The following is a 13,119-nucleotide window of genomic DNA, read 5'->3' as shown; positions in this document are numbered from 1 at the left end:
AACTAGATCTATGATTCTTGCAATGGGATAAGTGCTTGGTTTTGGGTTCTTACCGTGTGGTGACCTTTCCCAGTGACAGTAGGGTAGCAAGGCACACATCGTGTAGTTGCCATCAAGAGTAACAAGGTGGGCTTTGTCGTAGATATGAGATTTTCCATCTACATCATGTCATCTTTCTTAAGGCGTTACTCTATTCTTTTGGACTTAATACACTAGATGCATGTTGGATAGAGGTCGACGTGTGGAGTAATAGTAGTAGATGCAGAAAGTATCGGTCTACTTGTTTTGGACGTGATGCCTACAGATATAATCATTGCCATAGATGACGTCACGACTTTGCGCGGTTCTATCAATTGCTCGATAGTAATTTGTTCACCCACCGTCTACTTGCTTTCATGAGAGAAGCCACTAGTAAACACTACGGCCCCCGGGTCTATTCACACCTATCGTTTCCACTTTCGCTTTTACTTTGCTTTGTTACTTTGTTGCTTTCAGTTCTCACTTGGCGAACAATCTATAAGGGATTGACAACCCCTTCATAGTGTTGGGAGCAAGCTTTTTTGTGTTTGTGCAGGAACTTGTGATACTCCTTCACTGGATCGATACCTTGGTTCTCAAACTGAGGGAAATACTTACCACCGCTGCGCTACATCACCCTTTCCGCTTCGAGGGAACACCAACGCAAGGCTCCAAGGACACGGGGGAAATCCTTTGCATATTTGCCTAGGAAGTCCCTTAAGGCGTAGCCGTAGCAGAAGGCTTCCTGGTGCCGTTGCTGAGGAGTATAAAGACAAGAACAGTCTCCCGTCAGCATGTTTCTGGCGCCGTTGGAAGGTCTTTTGTTGCAGTAGCATCCCCCACCACCAATCAATCACAACTAGCCGAATACTCGTGTGCCGTCCATACAAACAACAATCTAGGGGAGTTGCAATTATCTTTTCGATTTGAGCATGGAACTGGGCATTCCAATTAACGGCCCCTTTCTCGTGAATGATAGTGAATAAACACATATCGAGGATAACATGCCTAGCATGGAAGATATTGATAGCCCCGTGTCACCACATGAGCGGTTCGGGCATGCAAAACAGATTATTTCTTGAAGGTTTAGAGAGTGGGACATGCAAATTTACTTGGAACGGCAGGTAGATACCGCATATAGGTAGGTATGGTGGACTCATATGGAACAACTTTGGTTTTATGGAAGTGGATGCACAAGCAGTATTCCCGCTTAGTACAAGTGAAGGCTAGCAAAAGACTGGGAAGTGACCAACTAGAGAGCGACAACAGTCGTCAAAATGCATTGAGATTAACTAACATTGGGTGCAAGCATGATTAGGACATAAATCACCATGAACATGAATATCATAGAGGCTATGTTGATTTTGTTTCAACTACATGCATGAACATGCGCCAAGTCAAGCCACTTGAATAATTCAAAGGAGGATACCATCCTATCATACTACATCATAGTCATCTCAAGATTCATGTTGGCATCCAAGACAAACCATTATAAGCTCCTAGCTAATTAAGCATGGCATCAGAAGCTATGATCTCTAAGTTGTCATTGAAAACATGTTTCTCTCACAACAAAGCTAATCAGGAATGATGAGCTAGTCATATTTACAAAAACAAAATAGATCAAGTTCATACCAGCTTTTCCAGGCTCAGTCACTTCATCATATATCGTCATTATTGCCTTTCACTTGCACGACCGAATGATGTGAACAATAATAAGAGTGCTCGTGCATTGGACTAAGCTGGAATCTGCAAGCAAACACAAAGGAGCAGACAATGTAATATGGCTCTTTAACAGATAAACAGATATGCATGCGAGAGCCACTAAACATTGTAACCATAGTCTTCTACCTTGACCCAAAGAAAAAGAAAACTATTTACATGGGAAAGCTCCCAACAAGCAAAAGAAGAACAAGAAAATATTTTTGGGTTTTCTCAAACTAGACAGACACACGAAAAGAAAACGAGAAAAAGAAAATAACTAGCTTGGATGATACAGTGGCAAAGTGTGAACACCGACAAACAAAGTGAAAGCATAAGCAAGAATATAATGTCGGTGTGAAACACGTACTCCCCCAAGCATAGGCTTTTGGCCTAAGTTGGTCTACTCCCAAGGATGGTCCGGGCGATACCCAAAATCATAATGGGTGTTATATGGGAGCGCTGCAGCCACTGACTGAATAGCTGCCTCACGGAGACGAGCAGCCTTTGCCTCCCTCTCATACTCCTCCGCCTCTCCTCTGGTTATGTAATATGTCTGTTTTACCTGAAAGTCAAAGAAGGCATGAACAGGAAGGGTAATATGGAAAACACGCTGCCGGTTAAATATTAAACGGTATAGGAGGGATTCATCATCCCTCTCAAGGAACTGATAGCGTGTCAAAGCGACGCGGTCAAGGAAAGCTATATGGAGCGGGGGATCTCCTTCGTGGATGGGTACTCCAAGAAAATTTGCTATGCGAGTGGCATAGATCCCACCAAAGAAATCCCCTTCATTAGCATTATTATTCAGCCTCCTTGCTATTATAGCTCCCATGTTGAAACTTCTATCACCCGTTACTGCGCTCTTAAGAATACTAAGGTCGGGTGCGCAGAGGTGACAATGCTCAATCTTGCCATTAATGCATTTGCCTATGAAGAGGGAAAGTAATGCAAGGCAGGAAAATGAATGCTCCCCATGGTAGCCTGCGTAATATCTCTAGTTTCTCCAACAGTTATACTAGAGAAAAAATCTCTAACCGAGGATTTAGAAGGATCATTGAGACTACCCCAAATAGGTATCTTGCAAATTCTATTGAAATCCTCTAAATCCATGGTATACGATTTGTCATAGAGATCAAACAGTACAGATGTATCACGGCCAACTGAAAATTTGAATCTACAAACAAAAGAGGCAGTGAGAGCAACATACTGTTCACATTTATCGAAGATGAATTCTTCGAGTCCGACGTTGTGAACAAGTGTATCAAACTCGTCTTTGAAACCTGTCTCGATCATGAATTCATCAGAAGGCCATTCACATGGTTGTCCCTGTGCGTTCCTTGGTTGGTAAAGATCAGGCTCCCGAATCGCGAGACAGGGACCTCTCTTGCTTGAGGAACCACCATGATAGTTTCTCCTGAACATCTTCCTTTTCTGAAATTTTCAGTGACACTAAGGAAAAGTGAACAACGCTCAACTAAACTTGTAGAAACTACTCCAACAAGTGCCTAGAAGCCTTATTACGCATCAAAACTACTTGGGACCAGCTAAAATTAGCATGCAAAGCTCAAGAACAGGGTCACCAAGGCAGCAAAAATACGCGATGTATAAGGCACTAGAGCAAAAACTAATTGGACCAATGGAGGAGTCACTTACCAAGGATTAATTTCCCCAAAACAGTTCGGAGAATGGTGCTTTGAGCAAGGAGCTCGAAAATCCCAGCAAGAAGAGCAAGAACACCGGTTTGAGATGCGAAACGATTTTTTCTGGAGGTAGGAGAAGCAGATGGGAGCTAGAATGAGCGGAGGGGGTGCACATGGGCCCCACAAGCCTGCTAGGCGCGGCTAGGGGGTGCCCGCGCCTCCAGGGCTTGTGGCCCACTCGTGCAGACCCCATACTAGCTCTTCGTCTCAGTATTTTTCAAAAATTCCAGAAAAAATCATACTTGATTTTCAGGACGTTTGGAGAACTTTTATTTTCGGGGTACTTTTCTACGGGACGCTAAAACACAAAACAGGGAAAACTAAACTAAATCTATCATTTTTGTTCTAAGCAACCGAAGGTGAAAGCTTGGAACAGAGGTTTGTGACTCCTCGATTCATCCATCTCATGGTCATCGAAAGCAATCCGTCAATGAGGTTGATCAAGTCTCCTTGACAAACTTTTCGAATCGCAAAAGAAGACGGAGAATTTTTGAATAGTCACTAGGTCACCTCAATAGGGATGTGTATATCCCAAACAATCAAATCATACTTCATCTTAACAGGAGGTATAGGGCGTTCAAAGCTCCCAATAAGAATCGATGAAGTCTTTTCGATAGCATTGATGCAATGTACTCGGTATTGTTTCTTTGGAAAGTACACCGTATGCTCATTACCGTTGACATGGAAAGTGACATTGCCTTTGTTGCAATCTATAACAGCCCCTGCAGTGTTTAAAAAGGGTCTTTCGAGGATGACCGCCATGGCATCATCCTCGGGAATATCCAGGATAACAAAGTTCGTCAAGATAGTAACATTAGCAACCACAACAGGCACATCCTCGCAAATGCCGATAGGGAAAGCAGTTGATTTGTCGGCCATTTGCAGAGAGATTTCAGTGGGTGTCAACTTATCCAGTTCAAGCCTACGGTAAATAGAGAGAGGCATAACACTAACACCGGCTCCAAGGTCGCATAAAGCAGTTCTAATGTAGTTGCCTTTAATGGAGCAAGGTATAGTGGGCACTCCGGGATCACCTAGTTTCTTAGGAGTTCACCCTTGAAGGTATAGTTGGCGAGCATGGTGGAAATCTCAACCTCAGGTATCCTCCTCTTATTAGTCATAATATCTTTCATGTACTTAGCATACTGAGACATTTTGAGCATATCTGTCAAACGCATTTGCAGAAAGACAGGTCTAATCATTTCAACAAATTGCTCAAAATCCTCATCATCCTTTTTCTTGGATGATTTAGGAGGAAAGGGCATGGGTTTCTGAACCCATGGTTCCCTTTCTTTACCATGCTTCCTAACAGCGAAGTCATTCTTATCGTATCTCCTAGCCTTAGGCTGTGGGTTATCAAGATCAACAGGTTCAATCTCCACATCCTTATCATTACTAGGTTGAGCATCAACATGAACATCACTATTGATATTATCATTAGGCTCATGTTCATCACCAGATTGTGTTTCAGCATCAGAAACAGAGGCATCGTTTGAACTCTCAGGGGTAACAGCATCTGGGTTGCTAGCATGCAAGTTCCTATCATCTTTCTTCTTATTTCTAGGATGACTAAGTGCATCAGTGCTAACTCCTTGAGAATCTTGTTCAATTCTCTTTGGTTGATCCTCACGATACAAAGGTTCCTGGGTCATTCTACCGCCTCTAGTGACGACTCTGACAGAATTGTCATTCAACTCATTGAGCAAGTCATTCTGAGCCTTAAGTACTTGTTCTACTTGAGTAGTAAACATAGAGGGATGTTTACTCAAGAGCTTAAGATCATTGACATTTCTGTCCACACAAGCACTTAAATGACTAAGAATACGAGCATTCTGTTCCAATTGTCTGCTAACATAATCATTGAAACTCTATTGTTTGGCAACAAAGCTATCAAATTCATCCAGGCATAAGCTAGCAGGTTTATCAAAAGGAATATCACTCTCATCAAACCTACGTAGAGAATTTACTTCTACTACCTGTATCGGGTTATCAAGACCATGGATCTCTTCGATAGGTGGTAGAGTTTTGACATCTTCAGATTTAATGCCTTTCTCTCTCATAGATTTCTTAGCTTCTTGCATATCTTCAGGACTGAGGAATAGAATACCTATTTTCTTCGGAGTTGGCTTAGGAGGTGGTTCGGGAATAGTCCAAGCATTCTCATTGCAGAAGATATTATTCAATAGGATCTCAGCTTGTTCTACGGTTCGTTCCCTAAAAACACAACCGGCACAACTATCTAGGTGGTCTCTAGAAGCATAGGTAAGTCCATTATAGAAGATATCAAGTATTTCATTCTTCTCAAGAGGGTGATCAAGCAAAGCATTCAGTAGCTGGACGAGCCTCCCCCAAGCTTGTGGGAGACTCTCTTCTTCAGCTTGAGCAAAGTTGTATATTTCCTGCAAGGTAGCTTGCTTCTTATGGGCAGGGAAATATTTTTCAGAGAAGTAGTAGACCATATCCTGGGGGCCACGCACACAACCAGGAGCAAGAGAAGTGAACCAAGTCTTAGCATCACCCTTTAGCGAGAAAGGAAACAGCTTGAGGATATAGTAGTGGCGGATCTTTTCCTCACTCATGAATAGGGTGGCTATATCGTGCAGTTTGGTAAGATGGGCTACAACCGTTTCAGACTCATAACCATGAAAAGGATCAGATTCGACCAGAGTGATTAACTCAGGGTCGATAGAGAATTCATAATCCTTATCGGTCACAAAGATAGGCGAAGTAGCAAACTTCGGGTCGTATTTCATCCTAGCGTTCAAAGATTTTTCTTTCCACTTGCGGAGTAAATTCTCAACATCATAGCTATCCTTACACGCAAGAAAGTCCTCAGCTATCTCTCCCTCCATAACATAACACTCAGGCATATCAGGCAATTCATGTCTAGGAGAGCTAGTTCTAGCAGGCAAAATAGCAGGTTCTACTTCAATAGTATCATCAGTTTCAGAAGTATCATCACATCTAGCAGCAACTCTAGCAATTTGTGCATCAAGGAATGCACCTAGTGGCAAAGCAGTATCAAGCATAACATCATCATAAGCATCATGGGCTGCAGAAGTAGCATCATCAAGCACGGGCAACATATCAAGATTTCTAGCAGGAGGTGGTGTCGCAAACTTACTCATAACTGAAGGTGAATCAAGTGCAGAGCTAGATGGCAGTTCCTAACCTGTCCTCGTAGTTGAGGGCAAGACTTTAGTTCTGGGATCTATTGGATTCCTCATAGTGACCAGCAGACGTAAATCCCAAGTGACTCAGAGAATATAGTTGTGCTTCACCGACAATGGCGTCAGAAAAAGGTCTTGATAACCCACAAGTATAGGGGATCGCAACAGTTTTCAAGGGTGGAGTATTCAACCCAAATTTATTGATTCGACTCAAGGGGAAGCCAAAGAATATTCTCAAGTATTAGCAGTTGATTTGTCAATTCAATCACACATGAAAGATTTAGTATCTGCAGCAAAGTATCAGTAGCAAAGTAGTGTGATAGCAACAGTAGCAACATTAACCAGTAGCAGCAAAGTGACAGCAGTAGCAGCAAAGTAACAGCAGTAGCAACACAGTAACAGTAGCAGAAGTGACAACAGTAGCAACAATGTAACGTAGCAAGGACCAGTAGGAAAAGACTCGTAGGCATTGGATCGGTGATGGATGATTATGCCGGATTCTATTCATCATGTAACAGTTATAACACGGAGAGATATGTAACTAGCTCCAGTTCGTCAATCTAATGTAGGCATGTATTCCGTATGTAGTCATACGTGCTTAGGGAAAAGAACTTGCATGACATCTATTGTCCATCCTTCCCGTGGCAGCGGGGTCCTAATGGAAACTACGGGATATTAAGGTTCTCCTTTTAATAAAGAACCAGACCAATGCATTAACACTTGGTGAATACATGAACTCCTCATACTATGGTCATCTCCGGGAGTGGTTCCGGCTATTGTCACTCCGGGGTTGCTCATAACACATAGTAGGTGACTACAACTTGCAAGATAGGATCCAGAACACACATATATTGGTGACAACATAATAGGTTCAGATCTGAAATCATGGCACTCGGGCCCTAGTGACAAGCATTAAGCAAGGCAAAGTAGTAGCAACATCAATCTCAGAACATAGTGGATACTAGGGATCAATCCCCGTCAAAACTAACTCGATTACATGATAGATCTCATCCAACCCATCACCGTCCAGCAAGCCTACGATGAGATTACTCACGAACGGTGAAGAGCATCATGGAATTGGCGATGAAGGAAGGTTGGTGATGACGATGGCGACGATCTCCCCTCTCCGGAGCCCAGAACGGACTCCAGATCTGCCCTCTAGGTGAAGAACAGGAGATGGCGGCGCCTCCGTATCATAAAACGCGATGAACTCTTCTCCTTGACTTTTTTCCGGATGAAACGAACTAAATAGAGCTGGATTTGGAGGCGGTGGAGCATTATGGGCCCCACAAGCCTGCCAGGCGTGGCCAGGGGGGCTCGCGCCTGGTGGGCTTGTGGGCTCACAGCTCCACTTCCTCCGCTGATTCTTGTGCCAATATTTTTCGTAAATTCCACAAAAATTCTCCGTAAATTTTCAGGTCATTCTGTGAACTTTTATTTCTGCGCAAAAACAACACCATGGCAATTCTGCTGAAAACAACGTTAGTCCGGGTTAGTTCCATTCAAATTATGCAAATTAGAGTCTAAAACAAGGGCAAAAGAGTTCGGAAAAGTAGATACGACGGAGACGTATCAGCTCTCATAGTCATCGTCCTACGCATAAAGGTAACAGGCTATAAGTATAAGTCGGAGCATAATGATGATAAACAAAAGGGTAAATTTTTACCTCTGATTGTTCTTCGCTGGCTTGGGACTCGCCGATGACGGATGAATCCTTGACGGCGGCTTTGCCTTTGCTCGTCTTCTTTTTCTTCTTCTTCGGTGGTGGCTTAGTTGTTTTCTGGGCGGTCACCTTTGGCCTTTGAGACCAAAACGGATCACCTTTCTGGTGGATAGAATCAAAATTCAAACCTGGAACACTGGCGCATATGTTGTAAAAGGTAGAAGGAGGCGACTTAGATTGTTACCGGTGGAGCCGGGTTGGTGAGGCAGAAAGGCTTGGGCCCGACCTTGACACAGTTTTCCAAGGACTCGCCGGTTAACTTGATTATGTCAACAATGTCTTTTTCGGCGAGTCTTTTATGATGAAAGCATTGCGGATGGTTCACGCCGCCATCGTATTCGCACATCAGACCATTCCAGCGACTCAGAGGAAGAATATTCCACTCCACCCAGCAACAGAATAGGTCAACCCCGGTGAGCCAATTATTGGTCAAAGATCGGAGCTCGGAGAAGATGGGGATGAATTCTGACTCTTCTTCTTTGGTAAGCTTCTCTGGCAGCTTGAAGTCCATGGGTAGGCAATCTTCTCTATAACCCGTAAGTGGGTTCTCACCGGGAGGAGAAGTGTCACGGCAATAAAACCAAGACTCGGCCCAGCCTTTGGGATGGGTGGGCAGGAGGACAGACAGAAACCCGTGTTCGCGGCGCTGCTGGATGTTGACCCCCCTAATTCCAAGTTGGGCCTGTTGGAAAATTCGGCCTAGCGGTTTAGATGGAAGAAGTTCCAAAATAATGGAACTGTGGGCTCTATCTGCAGGTATGCCTCACAAAAAACTTGGAACTGACAGAGATTACTGATGGAATTGGGTCCCAGATCCTGAGGGTGAACATTGAGGAAATGCAGAGCGTCTCTAAAGAACTTTGATCCAGGCGGTTTGAAGCCTCGTTCAAGATGATCAATGAAAATAACTACTTCCCTCTCGGCAGGATTGGGAATCACCTTGCCTGGGGCGGTCCGCCAACCAATGACTTCCTTACTATCAAGATGACCCGACTTGACAAATTTCTCAACGAAGGCATCATTAATGTTGGTTGGTAGCCAATCACATTTTGAGATGCTACCATGACTACAAAAAAGAAGTAACAAGGCGGCTCATTAAGGACCATAAAAACGTGGTAACTAACCAGTTGGAGATCTATAATATGTCTGAAAGGGCCTTGTGACTCGCCATAGGTGACTAAAAAGACCTGAATATGGGGATATCCTAACTCGCCAGTTGAGCGACTTATGGTATGTCTACAAAGGTGTTATGACTCGCCCTTCAGCGATCAAAGGCGTAGTTTTGACAATGTTCTAACTCGTTGTGGTGGAGGATGGAGAGTGGTGATTCAAAAAAGGATTCTTTCCTTAGGGATATTCCCAGAGTGGGATAAACAAGTTTCTAAAAGCAAGCAATGAAATATGGATCTACGAGTGGATCAAATTAAGGAGATAATGCTTAAACAAAGCTAAGAAGACTATGAACGCAAGAACGCGGCAGGAGTACCGTATGAATCTATGAAGAAGAAAACGTCAAAATGGCCAGCGGAGGCGGCGAAGCTGCCGTGCGTCAATACTACGGAGGGTCTATCGGGAATATGACTGATGGATCTAAGATAGAAAAGGGATTATCACTACATTCCGAAGCTAACCTAGACTAGACATGGCAGCAAGGTCTAACCCTAATGGGGGAAGAATGCTTACCTGAGAAAGAAGGGCGGCCCCCGGTGGAAGATGCGGAAGGTTTGCGGTGGATCCTGCGCCTTCGGTTGGCCTGGAGACGTCCGGACCGTGATGGCTGGCGGCGAAGCTTCGGGAACGGCGGAGAGCCACGGGCGCTGGTGCAAGGAAGACGAAGGCCGATGAAGAAGACGAAGTGGGGTAGGTGACGGTGCCCCCACTCCCCCCTGCGGTTATTTAAAGGCCAGGTGCTGGAATCGAGGCGGCATGCGCGGGAATAGAGGCGACAAACTAAAAATTTGCAATGATGGCGCCTGGATTTTTGGGATAAATAAATGGCGGTGCGAAAGACCTGTTGGGTGGTTGCGTCATTAAGTCCCGTAATTGGAGGGATAAGGTGATGTCATTGAAAACTGCTTGGTGGCTCAAACAATTTATGATGGATGGCGGCTTATCGTTCGTCAAAAGATAGAAGTAATACAAGTCGCCCCAAAATGAGTGGAAGTTTATTGGCGTGAATAAATTCAAGACAATCTGGGGCTTAATGTTGGGGATATTACCTGTGGTGTAACCCGCCCTAGCTGGGCCGGGTCACTAAAGGGCGACTCATCCTTTGATAAAGCAAGCCTTGGCCCAAGGGGCCCACGAGCCAGATGGCGGTTCACGAGGTATACCGAGGATAGACCGCCAAGGAGGTTTCCAGTCTTGGAAAGCATGGCGACTTAGAGATAAGGAAGACCACAATCTGTAGCATGGCTAGGATTCTTGTAAATCCTAGGGTCTCGACCTGTATATAAAGGCGAGTCCCTCGGGAAGATAGGGTAGGATAGAAATCATCGAGAGCTAGGTCAGGCGAGTTACGCCCTCCTTGTAATCGAAACCATCATCAATCTACACAAAGCAGGACGTAGGCTTTTACCTCCACACGAGGGGCCGAACCTGGGTAAATCTGAGTCTTGCTTTCGCTCACCCCCTTTGAGTCGCCACCAAGGTGTGATGGCTCCTTTATTAAGTCTTTCACGAGGACATCTGCCGTGACAAAACCAAGACACATGGGGATTTCTACATTTGCATGGGCATGCATTCTTTTTGTTCGGCTAAGTGGTGTTCCTGTCTATGTTCAAGCCGCTGGCTAATGGCTATTCGCTTCTTCCTTTATTTGGTGCATTGTTATTTTGCGTGCTAGGATATTTGGTGCATGTTTGTTGTTGTCGCCTTTGCTCCTGATTGTGTTTGCCTCTTATGTACTACAATGTTTATTACTGTGGGAGGAATTTTAAGAAATGAGCGATGGAGTTGTCTTACTTGTGAATATAACCATCCCGCACAGCATTGGATCAACTCATACTCAAATTAGTTTGATAATTCTAGAGCAGTCCAAAATCAAGATACTAAAAAATCGTTGGACTGTAACGAATCCAGATTATGAATTGCTAGGCAAGAGGACCAAGCTCGCCTAAATCGTTCAACAAACTTTGCTTCTGTAGCGGGGCATGGCGGAGTGTGCAAACCCATTTTGTTGGATGAGCAGGGAGACAAGGTGTCTTCCTTAAGATATAGGGTGAACAAAAGGTTGTTTCAACGATGTTTGGCCACTCACAATGGCCAGAGCATTAGTCTGGATACAAATTTGATGCTAAACCCCAACGGTAGAAGAAGATCAAAGTAATTTTGGCCCGCAAACCGTAGCCCATCGCCAGTTTGGAACGTAGGAATTTGAGAAAAATCATGAAATTCAAAAGAGTTCATGAATTTCAATGGAGTCCACGGACTAGAAGAAAGCTCATATTGAAAAAAATCATGAATGTTCGAAAATTAGTTCATGAATTTGAACAAAGTTTGCAAATATGAAAAAATCGTTAATTTGGGAAAAATCATGAATACAAAGGTTCACAAATTTTGAAAGAAATGCACATTTGAAAAAATCATGCATTTGAAAACATGTCCGTGATTTAAAAAAAAATTACTGGACCTGAAAAAAGATTGCATATTTGAAAAAGTTCACACATTTGCAAAAAGTGTTGGAGAACGTCGCATGGGAAACAAAAAATTTCCTACGCTCACCAAGATCAATTTAGGAGATGCACATCTACGAGAGGAGAGATTGGGTCCACATACCATTGTAGATCGCTAAGCGGAAGCGTATATAACGTGGTTGATGTAGTCTAACATCTTCGCGATCCCATCACGATTCATCCCGCGATCTCATCACGATCCATCCCGATCTAGTGCCGAACGGACGGCACCTCCGCGTTCAGCACACGCATATATCGATGACAATCTCCGCCTTCTTGATCCAGCAAAAGGGAACGGAGAGGTAGCTGAGTTCTCCGACAGCCTAACGGGATGGCGGAGATGGTGGTGGAGCTGAGCCGGCAGGGCTTTGTCGTGCACTGCCGAACCAATTTAGAGGAGGAACGAACTAGAGGGAGGGAGAGGGGATGCGCCTTGGATTATCGTGTCACTGCCCTCTCCCCCCTCTCCCCCTCCACTATATATATGAGGGAGGTTGAAGGGTGTGACAGCCCAAAGCCGACGTTCCAGAAGATTCCCCTTTCTTTCCGTTTTCGTCGTGTGTCTATTTTCTTTTGTCGTAGCATCATCGCATAATTCGCATCATCTACATTGCATCGGCATCTCCGTTGCCGCCAATTTTCAAAACTTGCATCCGTTGTTAGTTGTCGGTTCTCGTCGTTGTTCGTTCTGAGAACGCACACGCACGCGCGCGGCATCGTTGAAACCCTATTTTAAAAGTGTGTTGAAAACTTTCTCTGATCGGGGTGAAACTTGGCGTGCGATCGCAATTAGTTATAGGTAGACCGCCTGTCAAATTTCGTCGCGATCGGAGTCCGTCTCATACCCGAACGGTCGACCGTAGCGGCACCGTATTAGGTCTACTATCGGACGTCTTTCGGTGTTCTAAAAATCGTTGCCGCGCCGCCCGTTTTCCCTCTCGTCTCCGATAAACCACTCTACACGGCCATTTAGTCTATCCTGCGTTTGGAATTAGTCGAATCCGACCGCGCGGTAGAAATCGGGGAGAAATTTCGCTAAACCTAGCCCCCCGATTTGTCTATATATATATAGTCCCCGTGCATATTTTAGACAGCCACCGCCCTCTACCTCGGGATCCGCACCCAAAACCCTA

The sequence above is a fragment of the Hordeum vulgare genome, chromosome 4H (assembly GCF_904849725.1).
Source record: "Hordeum vulgare subsp. vulgare chromosome 4H, MorexV3_pseudomolecules_assembly, whole genome shotgun sequence".
NCBI classification, from domain to species: domain Eukaryota; kingdom Viridiplantae; phylum Streptophyta; class Magnoliopsida; order Poales; family Poaceae; genus Hordeum; species Hordeum vulgare.
The sequence above is the reverse complement of the archived record's forward strand: the minus strand, read 5'-3'. Positions refer to the sequence as shown.